This window comes from Cydia splendana, chromosome 24 (assembly GCF_910591565.1).
Source record: "Cydia splendana chromosome 24, ilCydSple1.2, whole genome shotgun sequence".
Lineage (NCBI taxonomy): Eukaryota > Metazoa > Arthropoda > Insecta > Lepidoptera > Tortricidae > Cydia > Cydia splendana.
Genome location: NC_085983.1, coordinates 1,682,320 through 1,704,890, shown reverse-complemented (window position 1 = coordinate 1,704,890; position 22,571 = coordinate 1,682,320). Strand labels below are relative to the sequence as shown.

Here is a 22,571-nt window from a genome sequence, read left to right as displayed (position 1 = left end):
CCGCGACCTTAGTCCGGTCCGATTGTATAGCACGTGGTCCTCGTACGTCTTATATATTTTTTAGATGGTAAACTGAAAGAGAATATAAGAGTAGTACATATAATATAAATATAATCACTTGTTTATAAGTTTAAAACTTATAAAATAAATAATAGTACTAACACACTATCGCACCGCATCGCGACCTTGACGCGACGCACCAATCGCACCTATAAGTGAGAGCGAGGAAGAGAAATCTGTTTCGATCACGGATGTTATAACGTGGTTATAACTTCATGATTTCGATTTTCACAGACAGCGAAATCGACTCCACACCAAAAGCCCCCTCCAGACTATGTGCGTGAATCGCGGCGCGACGTCGCGGAGCGAACATATCGCGAAGTTGACGTATGACTCCACACTCGCACACTTCACGACGATTTCGCAGTTTGGTTTGCGGCAATATGGCGGAATAGCATCAGCTGATCGAGTTTAACTGTTAGTTATCTATGGCATCATACGTGATTTTGCTGTTTTTCCATTTTGATTTATTGTAAAACCGTAAAATATAGCTGCTTAATATAATATAATCATAATATAATTAGTATTTATCTTGCCACAAAGGAGCCAAAATATTGTGTAATGTGGAGTCTTGCAAGTTCGCGCTTCGTGTCTCCTTTGACGCGGGACGAAATACCGACAAAAAACGGAGAACAAGGCGCGAAGGCGTGAACAATCTGCGAAACCATGCGAAATCGACGCCACACTCGTGTTCGCTGCTTCGCGTATCGAATCGCGCATGAGTGTGGAGGGGGCTTTTCGACGAGAACAATTTTTCGCCATCTGATTAAATTGTCCGATCAAATCAGGTGGCGCGAACGCAAACATCAATTTGGCCACTTTGGTATTTTTGTGTCCGCACCCCATTTTATCGTAGCATCGATATCGGTCATAATCGGAAAGCCAAATTGGCGTTTGTGTCCGAACGTCCTGATTTGATCGGACAACTTAATCAGATTGGCTAAAAATTGTCTTCGTCTGCAAACCGTCCTATAGTCTGGCAAACGTCCCTAAAATGATTAAATTTAACTCAGGGTTAAATAAGAAATACACATCTTTTCTAAATTTATGTATTACAAAATAATCATCATATACACTCTTATTTAAATTCACTAGATAATATTTCTTCTAATTTCAGGGCATCATTGAGTATCTGTGTAAATAAATTTGGTAAGGAAATTATTTCGTAATTCGCCTAGAGTAATACCAAGAAAAGTATGCAGCTATTTTGATAGCACACGCCGTGCAAGTGTTATTTTAAACGTTAAACTTCTATGAAATTATGTCGTGTTAAATAACACTTACACTGCGTGTGCCATCAAAATCGCTGCAGACTTCTTGGTCTAAGTCTATTTCACATTTATAGGAAGTTATTAGTATTATTCACGTAAATAGGAACAATTTTTCATTAAATTACAAATGGCAGTGCTAAAATTAAATTAACTTACATACAGTGTTTTTTAACATTTGGAAGAACTCGCGACACCGTGATTCCAGCCTGCCGCTCTACCAGCAAGCTACCGAGACCCTTTGACAGCGAATATTTCCACCATATCTCTCCCGGGGTTATTCCGGGGTCGCGATGAAGAGACAGTGAGTATTCCACTTTTCCTTCATTCCTAATCACTTTGGTATCTTACAGATGTTTCTGCCTAATACAACATTAATCATAGAGCTAGTAGCCTGTAGTATTTATTCAGTACGGTGAATTTTAATCAATTTAATTAATAATGTAATAAGTAAGGATAGAGTGGTAACTCCATACATCAGTTTTCTTACCAAAACGCGGGTTATTTCGTAGTCAACATCTAGCGTCAAGTATTCGATTTATCAGTACCACTACTTGACACCAGATGTCACGAGTGTCGTGACTGACGAAAAATGTATTGCTAAAACAATGTACAACTAATATTACACGCAAAAGGAGTTGAAAATAGAGTTCCAGTTAATCCGGTTATAATATTAGCTGAAAATTGTGTCGCTTAACTTCAAACTGGTAAATCCATTCGACCCTCTCAGCAAATACCTACCCTACTTTTCTTAATACCAAAATCGCTTAATCTGACAGATGTATTTACCCGAGTTTGTAGTTAAGCGTCTGAATTGTGGAGTATTAAAGTTTTTGTTCGTCGCGACATCTATTGTCAAGTAGCGGTACTGATAAATTCGCTACTTGACGCTAGATGTCGACTACGAAAATAACGTTGTGGTAAGAAAACGAATGTATGGAGTTAGCACTCTATCCTTACTTATTTCTCTATGATCGGAATAGAGTTGCAATTGTTTTCAGACAAGTTTTCAAACAAAATAAAAACAACTCTATTCCCTACACCAGCGGTAGGCAAGAGGCGGCCCGTGAACCTCTCACTTGCGGCTCGCGAGCCCCCCTGACTATTTAGTATGTAATATTGACAAACAATAATGTCTGATAAAGTCACAAATATTAACACAGTGCGGCACGCTTCAACTTTTTTACTACTGTGTGGCCCTTGGCCGCTAAAAGGTTACCCACTGCTGCCCTACACTATACCTAGGTAGTTCTTTTTTCTTAGCATTAGAAAAAGAGTTCGCGATCTTGACGTTGAACGCGTCTTTTAATTTAAAAACGCTTTTTAAAAGTAACTATTACTTATGAAAGAGAAAGAATGCAAATAATCGTATATGATTCATAATTGTTACATATTTGCCGTGACTTATTATTCAAGTGTTTTTCAATAAAAAGACACGTCAAGATTACCTTACCAAATAAGTTTACCTTTTTACTAATGCTAAAAAAAACGAACTATACCGGGTGTGGCCTATAATATGAGCAAAAAATTAAACTGTAGGCTGTACTCCTCATACTGACCAACATTTGTTCAGCGACTTTTAAAAATAACTTGTGGTTTGTATTTTAATACACTTTAAAGTTTATTCTAAGATGCAATGTATTGCGAATTCTGTTATGTTTAAGGCGTGACAAGCAACGTCAATCACAATGATATGGCGTGGCGATGGCGTCCATTGAAGATAATATTTCTTTTGTACGAAAAATACGGAGTCTAAATACTTCATAATTTTTAAAAGTTGTTGAACAAAAGTGTCACCGTTTGAGGAGTACAATCTATGTTTTAATTATTTGCTCATGTTACAGGCCACACCCGGTATAGGTTGAATTTACAGAGGCAAATTTCGGTATTATTATTTGGGCAGAATTATTTTCCATCGTATTTTCACGGAAACGTAAGAACGTGTCTTGCTATTTCAGTCAGTCTCGGTACAAGCAAAAAACAAAAAGTACGGATGTTGACTGATGTAATGACAATATCAAACAAACATGGAACTTAAGATTATGGATTCTCACCTTCAAGCTGTTGTTCAAGATCTGATGAACTATTATTTGTGCTCATTAAGTGTTTTTGCTTTTATTGAATTGTTTTTTTTTTTTTTTTGTAAATAGGAGCAAAACTATTCGCATTTGTAAGTTCAAAGTTCAAATATACTTTATTCATGTAGGCCTAGCAACAAGCACTTATGAATAGTAGCTGCTTATTACATATAATTATATTATCAAAGCTAATTTACAGAGCAATTTATTGATGTAAATATAATTCATAATAGTATTGAATTACAGTAGAGTCCGGTTATAACGATGCCCAAGGGACCGCTGATATTACGTCGTACTAACCGGACGTCGTACAAAACGAACTGCCAATTTTAATATATAGTTTAATCAAAATAATTAGATAATTTTGTATTTACATATTAATACTTATGCGACAATCAAAGAAAAAATAACATTTCTTTTAAAGTATTTATTTACGTTTAGTATTACGTAGGTTGCCCTGAAAGTTTCGGGAATTGCATACTTAGGAACGTATATTTGACATGTGTTATACCTCTTTGTTACAAGCATAGTCTCATTATTCGAAAACACTGGCCACTTAGAAAAAAAAAACAATGTTCTATTTTCAATTGTTTTTTAAAGTCGTTGAGTCGCTGGTGAAAATGGAGCTGTCCCGCGAAAGTTTTAGAGCAATGATTTATTATGACTTTAAAAGTGGATTAACACAAGAACAATGTGGAGACCGATTGACTATTGCTTTTAGTAGTGAAGCACCTTCGAAGACGACAATATACAGGTGGTATTCGGAATTTCAACGTGGCCGTGTGTCTCTTGCGGATGACGTACGTGAGGGTCGACCGAAAACTGCCGTTACCGATCAAAACATCGATGTTGTTCGCCAACTGATAAAAGAAGATAGGCATGTTACATATCGGGAAATTCAGGAGACTTTAGGCATTGGAATGAGTCAGGTACAAGTTATTTTACAGCAAGAGTTGGGCGTGCGGAAGTTGTTTTCCCGGTGGATTCCTCACTTGTTATCTGACGACCAGAAAACGGTCCGTGTCAATTGGTGCCACAAAACCCTAAAAAGATTTAATGGAGGAAGCTCAACTGCCGTTTTTAGTATTGTGTCAGGTGACGAGTCATGGATTTACGCATATGAGCCTGAATCCAAAAACCAATCTCGAGTATGGGTTTACGAAGACGAGCCGAAGCCAACAAAAGTTGTTCGTTCTCGCAGCACGATCAAAAAAATGGTAGCCACGTTTGTCTCCAAATCGGGTCACGTGGCGACTATTGCTCTTGAAGATCGAAGAACTGTCAATGCCGATTGGTATATAGGCGTTTGTTTACCGATTGTTTTTGCTGAACTGCGAAAAAATAACCCTAACCGCCGTATTATACTACACCATGATAATGCCAGCCCTCATACTGCTCAGAAAACAAACGACTATCTGAAGGGCGAAAAAGTCGAATTACTGGACCATCCTCCGTACAGCCCCGACCTAAGTCCCAACGATTTTTTTACTTTCCCGAAAATAAAGAATCGGTTGCGTGGTCAGCGTTTTCAGGCCGCGGAAGAAGCAGTCCACGCTTATAAAATGGCCATTTCGTCAACCCCCAGTTCAGAGTTCAATAACTGTTTTGAAAACTGGTTTCAGAGAATGAAAAAGTGCATTAAACACAAAGGAGAATACTTTGAAAAACAATAAAAGTACTTTTATTTCATTTAAACGCGTATTTTTTCCAATTCCCGAAACTTTCAGGGCAACCTACGTACGACACCTTGTCTTAAATGGAGAGACTTGTGTGTTTAGAAGAAGCCACTTTTCAAGGTACGCGTACTCACTCGTCATCCGCAAATTACTCGAATCCCGTAGAATAAAAAGTCGTAATTCTTGGGGAACTAGTCAAACTGACTTTGTTTTATCACATAGTTCCTATGGCCACCTTCTGTGTCCATCATCAGATCAGCTGGAAGGTACCAAAATATTGCATTGTCACCCAACTTACATAATTATGTATGTGAAGTTTAAGCTCAATTGAATAATGGGAATTGTTTTATTTAGTTTGCAAGATTACGAAAAGTCACATGACTATTTCATCCTGCTCCGTATAGGCAAAAAGGGGAGGGGAGTTGGGTGCGCGGGACGGAGTAAGCTTCTTACCAACAATTTATTTGTAAAAACTACGTCGCTCGTCGTTGTAACCGGACTTGACGGACGGATTTTGAGTCAATCTCCGTCGTTAAAAGCGATCGGTCGTTATAAGCGGAGTCGTAATAAACGGTTGTGCTTTCATAGTAGCTTGTACTAAAACCAAACAAGTGCCTCTACTTACGTCGCTATAAGCGGTTGGTTGTTATATGCGAAGTCGTACTAACCGGACTCTACTGTATTATGCAGATTAAAATTAATACTTCATCAATTCACAAAAAGATCAGCAATACATAAAAATATTGTATAAAAAATACTAGTCTAGAATGTTTCTAGAATAAAAAAAACAAGGCTTTTGTCCTGTTTCCTTCTTAGATGAACTCACAACTTCTTTTTGTATTGCCTCTCTAGTGTGACCATTATAGACTTATAGTAATACTGGTCACACTAGAGAGGGCTCGCTCGGGGTGTCCTAAACTGTTATTGCGAATCATATTTGCGGGAACTGTAAAGATTTCACCAGTATGTTTCCTCACATGAAGCTCCAAATAATCTTTTTGGCTGGTAGAATAACTACACTGGTCACATTTGTAAGGGTTTCCACCAGTGTGTTTCCTTACATGACTTTGCAATATATATTCGTGGTTGCTAGCAGACTTTTCAGTAGGTAATGTGTGTCCTTACATGAACTTGCAAATCACCTTTGCGGACACTAGCATAACTACACTCGCCACATTTGTAAGGCTTTACACCAGTGTGTTGTCTTACATGACGTTGCAAATCACGTTTATAGATAGTAGCATAATTACACTGGCCACATTTGTGAGGCTTTTCACCAGTGTGTTTCTTTACATGATATATCAAACAATTTTTATGGTTGCTAGCATAACTACACTGTCCACATTTGTAAAGCTTTACACCAGTGTGTTTCCTTACATGAACTTGCAAATCACGTTTACGGGCAGTAGCATAATTACACTGCTCACATTTGTGAGGTTTTTCACCAGTGTGTCTCCTTACATGAAGTTGCAAATCATCTTTATGGGCAGTAGCATAATTACACTGGTCACATTTGTAAGGCTTTACACCAGTGTGTTGTCTTACATGACGTTGCAAATAAGCTTTACAGGTAGTAGCATAATTACACTGCTTACATTTGTAAGGCTTTTCACCAGTGTGATTTCTTACATGATGTTGCAAATAAGCTTTTCTTGCACTGGCATAACTACATAGCTCACATTTATAAGGTTTTTCACCAGTGTGAATCATTTTATGTCTTGCTAAATCACATTTGTAGGCACTAGCATAGTTACAAAGGTCAAATTTGTATGGCCTCTCATTGTTATGTTTTCTTAAATGACTAATTAATAATGCTTTTCTGGTCGTTGTATATTTACAGTGGGCACAATGGTAAGTTTCGGGTCTACTGCTTGGTTTCTTCTGTAGAGTTTGCCCTGCAACAATAATTGTGTGTTTAAATAATTTATTAAAACAGTCGCATGTTAACAAATGCAGTTCTGCACCTCGGTAAAAGAAACCCTATGGTCCAATACATGATAGGGAACTCTCTAATAGGGAATATTAGGCAAAGCTCTGCGTAGGTGGCACAACTAGCACATACAGTAAACAAACGTCAATGACACATCATGCGTCACTACGTCAGTCACATGGCCTACCGTGAAACACGACAATCCAAAGTTCGGTTTCTGCCTCTCTATCACTCTTGCATATTCGAGCGATAAAGAGGCAGATAACTAAATTTCGATTTTCGCGTTTACCGGTAGCACAGAATAATTAATAGTACTAACGTACAGAAAGGAAACTTCCTACAAAACGAAGTTTGACAGCGGTTCAGGGTCGAATCATGCTGTCCCTTTCTAATATATGGCACTGTCCCTTTCGGCTATTGTGAGTTGTCAAAAATCAAGTAATTATCTTATCTGTGGTCGTGCACGCAAAAGGAAGTCAAGTGGTGCCAACCCTAGTAATTGCTCGTAGAGCAATGCTGAGCCGAGCGGAGCCGAGTTTAGAGATGCCCTGATCGGTAAAAGCCCGAAAAATTAAATCTTACTAGTTTACTTCGGGCTTTTACCAACACCCATATGGTAAATCCTAGGTCTTACCACGGCGACCGGTAAAGTTTGAATCATGCACTGATTGATGCAAAAAACCGACTTCTATGGGGCCCGATAAAAGATTATGGTAGATGGTGCACTATGTAGAAAGGGAGGTCAAACCACCCACTTTTCTAGTAGCATTTCGTTTCTGTAAGGCTCGCAGTTCTAACCTAACCCACTTTTGTTCGGTTCTGTGAGGATCGCAGTTCAAACCTAACCTAACCCACTTAACGGCGCATGTGGTGCGGTGTACGGGGGTTTGAGTGGGAGGGGTTGAGAATCAGTGCATGATTCAAACTTTACCGGTCGCCGTGGTAAGACCTAAGATTTACCATATCGGTGTTGGTAAAAGCCCGAAGTAAACTAGTAAGATTTAACATTTCGGGCTTTTACCGATCGGCATCGGTAAAACAGGTTTTACCGATGCCGAGTAAAACCTAGGTAAATCCTAGGTTTTGCCGTACTACGGGCTTTTACAGTAACATATAGAATCAAATCAAGGTATACCAATCAATAAATTTGACGAAAATATAATAGACATCTTAAAAAATCCCAGGTAATAATTTGTCTAACAATAATTTATCAAATCATTATTGTAGTTGGGAATTGATATTAATGCGAAACGTTGAGTTGGGTAATAATAATTTGACCAAATAAAAATATGGGATACGTAGTTCGGGGAGTTAAGAATTTGCTAAATAATTTTCGTTGAAACATAAGTAAACCCGGCCCTTGCGTGAATATGCTTTTCAAGTATGGAATCCTTAATTCGTCAAAGACTTTGACCTTCTAGAGCAGGGGTCTCCAAACCCCGGCCCGCAGGCCAAATCCGGCCCGCGACCCGTTCTAATCCGGCTCGCCGACACCCAAAGCAAGTGCCCACTGTCCGGCCCGAGGGAGCCATGCTCCAAGGGTCCAACATTCATAGAGTGGAACTATTCGTAACAGCAGCTACCAGGCACCCTCCCCCGGCGCAAAAACCGACGGTGGCCCGCGCGAAAGTTTCTGAGGCGCAATATGGCCCTCAGGTAAAAAAGTTTGGAGACCCCTGTTCTAGAGAGTGCGCAGCGGAGAGCTACCAAGATTCATTTAAGGCGTTTCACACCTACCTTATGAAGAAAGGCTAAAGGTATTGAAGCTGCCCACACTCAAAGCCCACCTCATCGAGTGTTTTAAGATTGTTACCCACTGTTACGACCTCCCTGACATCCACGAAATAATAAGAGAACTGACAGCCACGAGACCCGAGGTCACAGCCTAAGAATTGTTCGTACTCTCACTACTACTAAAGCTGCATATCATTCCTTGTCCAACGGTGTTGTGGCGGCTTGGAACCGTCTACCGGATAGTGTTGTGACTGCCCCCTCGGTCAATGTGTTTAAAAACAGATTGTGTGGCTTTTAAACAATTAGTTAGACTGATGTTATTAGTGAATAGATATGACTTTACAAACTTTGAACTATATGGACACTGTGTGACATAGGCTCATCAGCTAAATAGCTGCTCGCCATTAATTATACAGATACTGACGGATGAAGCACTGCCTTAACCATTAAAAGTAGTGCTTTTTATCAATATTAGCTATGCACGTGGATTAAATATACCAGCATTTCAGCATTAGAGTAAACCAAACTAAATATTTAATTAATCCTACCACACAAATAAACTGAATAAACACATCGCCTTTTGTACGGCCTCCTAGCCTAGTCGGTAGTGACCCTGCCTACGAAGCAGGAGGTCCCGGGTTCGAAACCCGGTAAATATTTGTTCCTGAGTTATGAATGTTTTCTACGTATATCAGTATTTATATTATGTGTAGGTATACTCGTATTACATATATCGTCGTCTAGTACCCACAACACAAGCCTTATTGAGCTTACTGTGGGACTAGGTTGATCTGTGTAAAATTGTCCTACAATATTTATTTTATTTTGTTTTATACCTTGATAATGTCCTTTAAGATCCTCAACTGTAGTTTCTTGTGTTCACACTCTTTATCACCTCCATGAACTTGTCTCGGGCTGTCCCCGTCTGTGCTCCGAGTGCCGGTGAGCAGCGTGTCCACGAAGAGGCGCTCCAGCCTCACACAGCAGTCCCTCAGCATGGGCTTCCCTTCTATCGCCAGGTTGGAAGCTGAAACCACTGTAAAACATTTACGGACGTTTAAACACAACACCATCATGTTCTACGCCAATTTCCACAGATTACTTAAGCTATAAACTCCCGTGAGACTCAAACATATTAAAATTAGTTTAAAACGGGTAGAGCCGTCCTCGCAACGGTGACGCCGCCTGTCGTGTGCGGTCGTACGGCGCGCCTTTGACCAGTGAAGGCAAGTCACTGCTCTCCATGAAGAGGATTCTCGAAAATTGGATCGAAACATAATAAGATAATTTATTGACCATGTAATACATTACATTTAGCATGTCATACATTACAGTATATGTACAGTATACATGTTCACTTGATAATATGTGAGTGACCCATTTTAAAACAAATGTAATAAACCATAGGCTCTTGTATGTGTGATGTACAGTTCATGATCAACATTTATAATAAATGCCATGTTCGCACAGCTTCATGCATCACATGGTTAGAGTCACAATCCACAACTGACCTGTCGGTGCGTGGCGCACGCGCCGCTCCACTAGCACGGGGCCGAGCACGAGCTCATCTTTGACGGCGTGATCGGCGTACAGCTCCGTCACCGCGCTCTCGCCGAGCGACTCGTCTTTCACACTCACATCTGCGCACCAAGGCTCGGCTTTTATAGACGCGCTATCGCACCTGGGCTCATCTTTAACACACACGTCACCCAGCAACGGCTCAGCTTTCACAGACACGCTCACGGTCGTGGACTCATCAATTATATACACATCCTCACAGGGCTCAGCCTTCACACAAATCACTGCGCCCAATAACGCTGACGAGTCCATCGTGAACTAAATCTCGTTTTGATTTAAGTATTCTTTAGCGTAACTTTACTAGATAGGGTATTGTTCCAATTCCATACGAAATTAACACAAACACGATTTAAAGCTGTAAATGCTATGATAAATGTTAGACAACTTTTTTTTTTTTTTTTTATATGGCGTTTATTACAGTAGCCAGTGTCATGTCGATATGTATTAAATCGAAAATTTAGAAATTATAATGAGATAATTAATAATAGTTGCTGATTTCAAAAATGGTATATATCAAAGTTTCAATTTATTAAGTTCACAGAAAGAAGCTAGAGCTAAAAATATAAATTTGTCTTTGGATTTAATCAATTGTATAATAGAAGTAGGTAAGGAAACTTTAAGGTGAAAAAGATCCGTATAAAGATAATCATGATTATATAAAGGGCATGCAAGAAAAATGTGATTTAAGTCACCTTCCTCCTGCCCACATTCGCACAGCGAGGAGTCTCGACTATGGATTTTTTTCAGATGGACAGGAGAACAGCAATGGCCCAGTCTCATTCGAATAATTATGGAACATAACTGTTTTGGGATAAAAATCCTTGAGAACCAAGGTTTTCTTGGTACATCAGGTTGTACAAGGTAATAAGATTTGGTTCGGGATCGATTAGCGGCAGTCCACTTGGCCGACCAGGCTTGGAAAAGCCAACTAGAGGCCAGAGGGACTAAATCGTAACAGTAGTTCCTGAAAGGCGTTTTGTCACCGCAAACCACGGCTTCCTTAGCTACCCGATCAGCTCGTTCATTCCCTGAGACCCCTGAGTGGCCCGGAACCCAGATCAAAGCAACCTCAAACCCCCTTTTTTTACAGATTAGAAGATTCTCCTTAATTTGGAGGATAATTGGGTTGTGGAATTTGGACGAAAACGGGTTAGATAGTAGTGCTTGTAGACAACTACGGGAATCTGAAAAGATGATAGCTTTCTTAAGTTTGAAAAGAATAATAAACTTCACACTCTCCAAAATGCCAATACATTCTCCAGTATATACAGACGTTTCAGGAGGGCATTTAATTTTTTGTACTATGTTATATTGAGAGTGGAAAACTCCTACTCCCACACAGCCAGTTGGTGATAATTTAGACGCATCACAGAATATAGTGTTCCAGTCATGCCATTCGCGCGTAAGGATCTGGCGGAGGTACTCATCTGCATGAGGATCATTATGACAAATGTCGAAGTTTAGAATAACGCGGGGCTGGTAAATGATAATCGCGTAGTTAAATTAATACAAAGGTAGTCGGCGGGTATGGTAAACTGGATCTTTGAGAGTTTGAAACTTTCTTAGGCTATTCACAAGACAGGGTAGGTCAAGACGATTAGGGGCAGACACTGCTTTAAGGACATATAAACGGTGAATGATAGGATGATACGAGAATTGTAGCGATCGGAAAAAATAACTATCCGCTAAGAATTGACGGCGCAAAGCGAGGGGAGGCTCAACACACTCTACCTGCATAGCCTTGATTGGGCTAGACCTCATTGCACCCAAAATAATTCTTAGGGCTTTCGATTGGATTAGATCAAGTTTTTTCAATCCAGCTTTATTCCCTGGTACCAAGAGATGGGAGCCATAATTTAATATGTTTCGAACAGTAGCATTATAAATTAGTTTCAGGGAAGTAGGATGGGAACCCCACCAAACTCCCGCTAGGCATCTGAGAGTGTTAAGTCCACGTTCACATTTTTTAACTAAATATTCAAAGTGTAGGTCCCCGGTTAGTTTAGAATCTAAATTAATTCCTAAAAATTTGTAGGAGGGACGGAAGGGAATATTAGAATCGTTGATCGAAACATTCAAATTAGGCAGGGCTCTTTTACGAGTATAAACGACTGCACAGCATTTAGAAGGAGACAGGGACAGACCATTATTAGAGAGCCAGTTATTTAAAGACTGAAGTGACATGTTGATAGACTCACTGGCAGAAACTAGGTTTTTATTTGAGGAGTAAATTAAAAGATCATCTGCATATTGGAGTACTTGGCAGTCAGAAATAGACCGCTCCAGGTCATGAGTGTAAAAATTGTACAGTAGGGGGCTCAGGACAGATCCCTGTGGTAATCCGCGCCAAACCAGTCTAGAAGGGTTGATGTGAGGGTCTTTGCCCCGGAATGTAACTTGCCTTTCGGAAAGTAGGTTACCCACTAGCAAAAAGCAGAGCTTTGTAAGGGCTCGCGGAGGGTTTCTACCTTAACGTACCGAACCGGTTGCTGTCCGGTACGCCTGTCTGTTACAGCTTTTACTTTGTCCTTTAAAAACGTGTCCAGATGACAAAATCTAATTGCCAATATCATCCACACGTAATATACAATTTCATAAACGCTTATTACATCCTACACGGCCGCCCAGTACTTTTTGTAAGGAACCCAACTGGCTTTCCTACATAATGTTGGGTCAGCGAGCCAATGTTCTTGAATTTATTTTTGCGTCCACTCCACACAATTGATCGAAAAACTATCCCGTCTGGACACCTACTGGCGGTAATCACGCTGCTCCGCACATAAACTAACACACACAGTTCCACTAGGTACAGCCAGGGTCCAGCATCAGCTCTATCTTGGGTACTGCTCTTCCAAGTTCTCATTAAGACATGTCAGATGACCAAAACAGCGTGTGCCTATGTTGCACCAAACCTGAGTTTCACTAGGTACAGCCAGGGTTTAGCATCAGCTCTATCTTGGGTACTAATCTCCTAAGTGCTCATCAAGACGAGTCGGATGGCCAAAACAGCGTGTGCCTATGTTGCAACAAACCTGAGTTCCACTAGGTACTGCCAGGGTTCAGCATGAGTTCTATCTTGGGTACTGTTCTCCCAAGTTCTCATCATGACGAGTCGGATGTCCAAAATAGCGTGTGTCTATGTTGCATCAAACCTGATCGAGTTCCACTAGGTACAGCCAGGGTTCAGCATCAGCTCTATCTTCGATACTACTTTCCTAAGTTCTCATCAAGACGAGTTGCATGACCAAAACAGCGTGTGCCTATGTTGTATAAAACCCGAGCTCCATTAGGCACTGTCAGAGTTCAGCATCAGCTATCGTGGGGACTGAAAGTACTGATCTACCCAGTGATCATCATGACGAGTCGGATATCCAAAACAGCGTGTGTCTATGTATGTTGCATCAAACCCGAGCTCCACTAGGTACTGCCAGGGTTCGGCATCGGCTCTATCTTGGGTACTACTCTCCTAAGTGCTCATCAAGATGAGTCGGATGATCAAACCATAATGTACCTTTGTTACACCAAACCTGAGTTCCACTAGGTACTGCCAGGGTACTGGGTCATTTTGCTGAACTGCACGCCGACGTTTCGATTGGCGTGCAGTTCCCATACAAGTTGCAGCCGGGTTGTAGTCCGTCTGTATCGGCCCTAAGTCACTGAAGTTTGTATTAATTATGCTTATCTTTATTTATAATTTTAGCAGTTCCAAGCAATAGTAACACTAAAGGCGCCATTCATTCATTACGTAAGACAATTTTTGCCAGCTTTTGACTCCCTCCCTCCCCTATGTAAGAAATAATAAGAATAGGCTGACCCCGTCCTCCTCCCACCAATATAATTTATTTTCAAAAAAATATTTTTATGAATGTTTATTTGTACCTGTACAAAGGTACTTGAGCTCGTTTAAGCTAACTCTGCACCGTGTTTGATAGCACAGAGTGTGGAAGTATTGTTTTAAACGTCATATTTCATAGAAATTAAAAAAAATATCGCATCTTTGTGATCTTACTTAAGAACTATGAAAACCCCCTCCCACCACCTTGTAAGAAAATTAAGATAATGTTCGACCCCCCTCCACCCCAAAATCGTCTTACGTAATAAATTAATGGCGCCAAAACTGTATCTCGAACTGAAAATACCCGATTTAAGTTTGCTAACACAACATGACTGATCATCACATCGTCAGCGTCACAAAACATACGAGTAAATTGACCTCCGCAGTAAATATACAGCAAGATTGATTGTTCTAGTAGGTATTCACAAAAACTTAATTGCTAAAATGGGAATCAAACCAAGTGAAGCGAGGTGGGTTGAATCCAAAATTGTACCCACTTTGGTATTCATCGTTGTTAATGGCGTAAGCGCCATCGACATTATTGAACTTGAAAACACCACATAGGTATCGTATTGTCTGAATACCCACAACACAAGCCTTGTTACTTAGTCAATTTGTATAAGAATGTCCAATATTTATTTATTACTAACGCCATCTGTTAGAGAAAGAAATAATTAACATTAGCACGAATGTTAATTCATCATTTTGCCAACAGATGGCGCTAGTAGTAATACAAAGTGTTATTACTTTATTTTATTTTTTTAGGTTTATAAAATGATATTTTTATGTTTGATAACACATCTAGACATGAATTTAAATTACTATGTTAAATTTCAAACCTAACAGTGCAGTAGTTTTTCCGTAAAGTGTACCACAAGAATGCATAGTTCGTCGATTAGTGATAGGGCTCGCTTCGCTCGCCCTAACAAGACAGGCCAATCTCGCAGGTATTCTCAAATTACGGAGTTTTTCTCGGAGAATGGAAAGTTGAACATTGTCGTAGGCAGCCTCGACGTCCAAGAATACTGCAAGAACCGAAGCTTGTTTTGAAAAAGCTAGTCTTATATCCGTTGTGAAAATAGCCAAGCTATCAATTGTACTTTTACCTTTTCTAAAGCCATATTGAGATTTTCCTAACAATTCGTGGTTTTCAAGAAACCATTCCAATCTGTTCTTGATAAGATGCTCTAAAATCTTAGTTAGAACGGACGATAAGGCTATAGGTCGGTATGATTGTGGGTCATTTGGGTCCTTACCTGGTTTAAGAATGGGCATTATCAGTTGAGATTTCCAGGACCGAGGGGGCCGGCCCGAAAGCAAAATAGAGTTAATTAGGCCAAGGAAGTAATTAAGGAATCGGTCACCAGCTTTAGCAATAAACGAATAGGGAATACCATCATGTCCTGGGGCGGAGTCTTTTACCGCTCCCAACACATTCCTGAGCTCCACAAGTGAGAACAACTGATCTAGGGGGTCAGATGAATGGTTATTCAGCAAACCTATAGTGGAGTCAAGAACCCCAGGAACATATGGAGGAGCTATTTTGGTTAGAAAAGATTCAGCCCATTGTAAAGAATTTGGGTAAGGACATTTGCAAGGGTTATATGATCTTCTAAATTTTCTGATATTGTTCCAAACAATTGTATCCGGAGTAGAGGGACTTAAAGAGGAACAGAATGATTTCCACCCTTCAGACTTCTTATTCTTAAGCAAGATTTTGGTATCCGTCATGGTTTTTTTCAGTGAATCAAAATTCTCATTTGACATATTTACAGCATACTCCCGCTCTGCTCTTTTTCTAGCCCTGATAGCCATAGAGCAGTCACTGTCCCACCACGGGGGAGAAGCCAGTTTGCCAACAACTGTGTTTTTAAGGGGAAAGACCTTATCCGCAGACGTCTTAATGGCTGCAATTAAGGCGTCGGAACAAAGCTCTATAGAGTGTGGAGTGATGGGAGGAAGATGTAACGTCTCATACTCTAGACGTTTTTTGTAACTATCCCAGTCTGCGTTGTTGATATTATATATTAGAAGGGGATAGGTTATTGAAGGTCTTTTAGAGGAACCAAAAGGAAGACACAGTAAAATAGGGAAATGATCGCTTCCATAAGTGCTGTCCAGGACTTCCCAGGAAATTCGAGATGCAAGAGAAGGAGAGCAAAGGGATAAGTCAACTGCACTAGCTGATTGATTAGGGAGAGAGCGTCGGGTGGGTGAACCCGAGTTTAGTAGGCATAAGTTGCATTTGTCCAATATATCTAGTAGAAATTGTTCTCCTAGAGCGTCATCTTTTTTCTCACAACCCCATAAAGCATGGTGGATATTAAAATCCCCAAGAACAATAATAGGTTGGGGGAGGGGTTCTATTAACTTCCTAAGAGACTTTAGGATGTTAGAAGAAGGATCAGGAATATAAAGGGATAAAAATGTAATGCCTTCCACACGAGCACAAGCTGCGTGGAAATTAGGACTATTATTAGGCAGTGAAATAGGTAAGTAGGAAATATGGTCTCTAATGAAAAGGGCACTTCCAGCACAGCCATCAGCCCGGCAATCCATTAGAGAACAATAACTGGGGATTTTGAAATTGGAGTTTTGCTTTAGCCATATTTCTGATATGGCCAAGATAGCTGGATTGTATTTATTGATAAGGTAAAGTATCTCTTGTTTTTTATTGTTGATACTGCGACTGTTCCACTGAAGTATTAGTTGATCCATTATGATTTAACAGAGATGAAATAAAAGGCGCTACGTGGGAAATCAAAGAAGGGTTAGCCAAAGGGCTGGCGGGAGAAAAAATTTTTACGAAGGAAGAAATCAACTTTATAATTTCTGAAACTATGAATTGTTCCTTAGGGGGTGGTTGATTAGGGAAGACCGGTCTGGATTCGACAACCGGGGCCCTTGTCAAAGCATCATGAGCTCTTTTATCATACCCTTTTTCGAGGTGAGGAGGCGTGCGGGGTTGACGGAAAATAGTTTTTCTATAAGACTGCGGTTGGGGAGAAGAAGAGCAAGAGGCCGCAACATTGGCGTAAGATTTGTGAGAGACTTTAGCATGACGATTTGAGGCTTCAATGTAGGAGATATTCTCCTCCCCCATGGTTTTTTTAATGTTTGATTGTCTAACAAATTCGGGGCAAGATTTGCTGTTGGCTGTGTGACCTGCCCCCAACCCCTGAGGGCAGATACAACAGAATGGTTGAGGTTCACCATCGCCGTTACAATTGTCCCCCTGATGAGCACCTCCGCAGCGGAAGCATCTAGGGAGAGACCTACATTTATCTTTCGAATGACCATACCGGCAGCATTTGTAACATTGGATAGTAGGGAGTTGATATTGTTCGACCACTAGAGAGTTCAGACATAAAAATACCCTCTTAGGGAGAGTTTGGCCGTCAAAAGTGACAATAACAGTTTCGGATGGAAGCCACGAGTAAGTGCCGTCTTGTTTGGTTTTTTTAAAATTGAGGCGTCTGATTTTAATGGGGACGGGGCCTCCCGAGTTTAAGGGGACCTTAAGATTTTCGAGCACCTCCTCAGGGGACCAATCAGCAGGAATTCCTCGCACCAGTCCCAGTCTTGAGACATTAAAAGATGGCACAAAAGCCTTGTAGTGACTGTGTGTTAAAGTGGAAGATTCTAGAAAGTGGTTGGCATCTTCAGCGGAGTGGAAGCAGATTGATACCCGATTTCGCCCAATTCTTTTAACCGACCCCTCAACAATATTGGGAAATTCCCTTTTTCGCGTTTGCAGGAAACGCCCAAAGGTCACTGGGTGTAGAGTTGTTCCCGAATCTAAAGCCGCTTCTATTTTTTGAACGTATACCAAAAAAGGACCTTGATCATTGGTTGTGTATTTAGTGCGTCCAATTGGGGTAAGAGGGGAGGAAGGGGACTGAGAGGGAGTTTTATTTTCTTGCGAGTCTATTAAATGAGCCGGCGGAGTAAACACTGAAGACTGCGCCATCGATAGTTGTCCTGGCGGGATTTGACTCTCCTCTGAGCTGCAGTGGGGCTGATTAAAATCCATACTCGAAACATCCGACCATCTATCAGGGGGGCTGCCGGACCTGGAGCGGGCCCCCTTATCTTTATTTGACATTTTGTCGTTACGATCCTTTTCATGAAGCTCCTTACGCTTCTCCCTTTCGCGCCTATGAATTCGTTCCAAAACGGGAGTAGAAGACTCAGACAGATGTGAATTCTCGAAATTCTCATGATGAGCTAAGCTAAAAGATAAAGAACGATTGGGTTCTCCATCTCTCGGACGGTTTAAAGTAACGTCCTCGTTCATGAGGTGTTACTATGGTTGCCATGGGCAACCACCCTACAAGATAAAAAAGAAAATTATATCGCTTTTTATGCACTAACTAATACGTCTTACCACAAGAATTGGAATAGCAACATATAATTAGTTAAATTTAGCACTTATTTCACCAGCTGGGTATAAAGATAACGCCAGAGATTTAAAATATTTTAAAATTCAAATCAACCGCGATCGACACTCAACTGACCTACCGTTAAATTCCTTAGACAAATTTCTTTCAGTATTGTCCATGTATTTGACGTTTCGGAAGTAACTTTTTTTTTTCGGCCATCTTCAGGCAAAGCACGAAGCCATTTTGCCCCTCGCTAGAGCTGTAACAGACGGGCGAACTGGACCGCAACCTTAGTCCGGTCCGATTGTATAGAACGTAGTCCTCGTGCGTCTTATATCTTTTTTAGATGGTAAACTGAAAGAGAATTTAAGAGTAATACATATAATATAAATATAATCACTTGTTAATAAGTTTCAAACTTATAAAATAAATAGTAGTACTAACACACTATCGCACCGCATCACGACCTTGATGCGTCGCCCCCATAAGTGAGAGCGAGGAAGAGATATCTGTTTCGATCACGGATGTTATAACTTCATGATTTCGATTTTCGCAGACAGCGAAATCGACTCCACACCAACTCCACACCAAACAATACTCACGCGCATAGTCTGGAGGGGCATTTTCGACGAGAACAATTTTTCGCCAATCTGATTAAATTGTCCGATCAAATCAGGTGGTGCTAACGCAAACATCAATTTGACCACTTTCACCAATTTTCAATTTATGGTGATATTTGACCGCTGTAAATTAGAAAAAATGCCACTATCGTCCCAAATTGGTATTTTTGCGTCCGCATCCCATTTTATCGGTTGTATCGGTCATAATCCGTATAATCGGCGAGCCAAATTGGCGTTTGTGTCCAAATCAGCACGTCCTGATTTGATCGGACAACTTAATCAGATTGGCGAAAAATTGTCTTCATCTACAAACCGTCCTATAGTCTGGCAAACGTCCCTAAAAATGATTAAATTTAACTCAGGGTTAAATAAGAAATACACATCTTTTCTAAATTTATTTATTACAAAATAACCATCATATACACTTTTATTTAAATTCACACGATAATATTTCTTCTAATTTCATTGCATCATTGAGTACCTGTGTAAATAAATTTGGTAACTCGCCTAGAGTTAGACCAAGAAAAGTCTGCAACGATTTTGATAGCACACGCAGTACAAGTGTTATTTTAAACCTTAAACTTCTATGATATTATGACGTGGTAAATAACACTTGCACTGCGTACGCTATCAAAATCGCTGCAGACTTCTTGGTCTAACTCTATTTCGCATTTATATGGAGTTATTAGTATTCACGTAAATAGGAACAATTCTTCACTAAATTACAAATGGCAGTACTAAAATTAAATTAACTTACATAAAGTGTTTTTTTAACATTTGGATGAAATCGCGACACCGTGATTCCAGCCTGCCGCTATACCAACTAAGCTACAGAGACCCTTTGACAGCGAATATTTCCACCATATCTCTCCCGGGGTTATTCCGGGGTCGCGATTTCGAGTCAGTCAGTTATTCCACTTTTCCTAATCATTGTGGAATCTTACAGAAGTTTCTGCCTAATACAAAATTAATCACAGAGCCACTAGCCACCCAAAGTCCTACAAAAAGTACTTATTCAGTTTAATGTTCAATTGGAATCAAAGAGAAATAAGTAAGGATAGAGTGGTAACTCCATACATCATTTTTCTTACCAAAACGCGGGTTATTTCGTAGTCGACATCTATCGTCAAGTATTAGATTTATCAGTACCACTACATGACACCAGGTGTCACCAGTGTCGCGACTGACGAAAAATGTATTGCTAATACAATGTACAACTAATATTACAAGCAGAAGGAGTTGAAAATACAGTTCCGGTTAATCCGGTTATACTCGTAATATTAGATGAAATTTGTGTCGCTTAACTTCAAACTCTGGTAAAGCCATTCGACCCTCTCAGCAAAGACCTACCTTACTTTTATTAATACCAAAATCGCATAATCTGACGAATGGATTTACCCGAGTTTGAAGTTAAGCGACTCAATTGTTGAGCATTAGACTATTCATTCGTCGCGACATCTATTGTCAAGTAGATGTCGACTACGAAAATAACGTTGTGGTAAGAAAACTGATGTAGGTATGGAGTTAGTACTCTATCCTTACTTATTTATCTATGATTAGAATAGAGTTGCATTTGTTTTCAGACAAGTTTTCTAACAAAATAAAAACAACTCTATTCCCTACACCAGCGGTAGGCAAGAGGCGGCCCGTGAACCTCTCACTTGCGGCCCGCGAGCCCCCCTGGCTATTTAGTATGTAATATTGACAAACGACAATGTCTGATAAAGTCACAAATATTAACACAGTGCGGCCTGCTTCAACTTTTTTACTACTATGTGGCCCTTGGCTGCTACAAGGTTGCCGACCGCTGCCCTACACTACAGTTCCTTTTTTTTTAGCATTAGAAAAATACTACGCGATCTTGACGTATCTTTTAATTGAAAAACGCTTTTTGAACGTAACTATTACTTATGAAAGCAAAAGAATGTAAATAATCGTACTTATATGCATGATAATTGTTACATATTTGCCGTGACTTATTATTCTAAAGTGTTTTTCAATAAAAAGACACGTCAAGATTGTTTACCTTTTTTGTAATGCTAAAAAAAACGAACTATACAGGTTCAAATTACAGAGGCAAATTTCGGTATTATTATTTGGGCAGAATTATTTTCCATCGTATTTTCATCGACTATTTCAGTCAGTCTCGGTACAAAAAACAAAAAGTACGGAGGTTGACTGATGTAATGACAATATCAAACAAACATGGAACTTTATGGATTCTCACCTTCAAGCTGTCGTTCAAGATCTGATGAACTATTATTTGTGCTCATTAAGTGTTTTTGCTTTTATGAAATTGTAATTTTTTTTGCAAAACTACTCTCATTTCTAAGTTCAAATATATTTTATTCATGTAGGCCTAGCAACAAGCACTTATGAATAGTAGCTGCTTATTACATATAATTTATTATCTTAAGCTAATTTTCAGAGCAATTTATTGATGTAAATTATTATGCAGATCAAAATTAATACTAAGAAATTCACAAAAAGATCGGCAATACATAAAAATATTGTATAAAAAATACTAGTCTAGAATGTTTCTAGAATAAAAAAACAACAAGGCTTTTGTCCTGTGTTTCCTTCTTAGATGAACTCACAACTTCTTTTTGTACTGCTAGTACAGTAATACTGGTCACACTAGAGAGGGCTTGCTCGGGGTGTCCTTAAATGTTATTGCAAATCATATTTGCGGGAACTGTAAAGGTTTCACCAGTATGTTTCCTCACATGAAGCTCCAAATAATCTTTTTGGCTGGTAGAATAACTACACTGGTCACATTTGGTAGGGTTACCACCAGTGTGTTTCCTTACATGACTTTGCAAAGTATATTCGTGGTTGCTAGCAGACTTTTCAGTAGGTAATGTGTGTCCTTACATGAACTTGCAAATCACCTTTGCGGACACTAGCATAACTACACTCGCCACATTTGTAAGGCTTTACACCAGTGTGTTGTCTTACATGACGTTGCAAATCACGTTTATAGATAGTAGCATAATTACACTGGCCACATTTGTGAGGCTTTTCACCAGTGTGTTTCTTTACATGATATTTCAAACAATTTTTATGGTTGCTAGCATAACTACACTGTCCACATTTGTAAGGCTTTACACCAGTGTGTTTCCTTACATGAACTTGCAAATCACGTTTACGGGCACTAGCATAATTACACTGCTCACATTTGTGAGGTTTTTCACCAGTGTGTCTCCTTACATGAAGTTGCAAATCATCTTTATGGGCAGTAGCATAATTACACTGGTCACATTTGTAAGGCTTTACACCAGTGTGTTGTCTTACATGACGTTGCAAATCATAATTGCGGACACTAGCAAAACTACACACGCCACATTTGTAAGGCTTTACACCAGTGTGTTTCCTTACATGAAGTTGCAAATAACCTTTATGGGCAGTAG

The 22,571-nt window shown here is 39.8% G+C and overlaps 1 protein-coding gene across 1 annotated transcript in view; it reads left to right on the top strand.

The window, feature by feature from the left end:
• LOC134802437 (uncharacterized) overlaps positions 1-11,625 on the top strand; it is a 258,039-nt gene extending 246,414 nt beyond the window's left edge. Inside the window, exon 7 of the mRNA XM_063775101.1 lies at positions 11,608-11,625. The gene's annotated coding sequence lies outside the window, so the exon portion shown is untranslated. The remainder of the gene's footprint in view (positions 1-11,607) is intronic.
• The last annotated feature ends 10,946 nt before the right edge of the window (positions 11,626-22,571 follow it).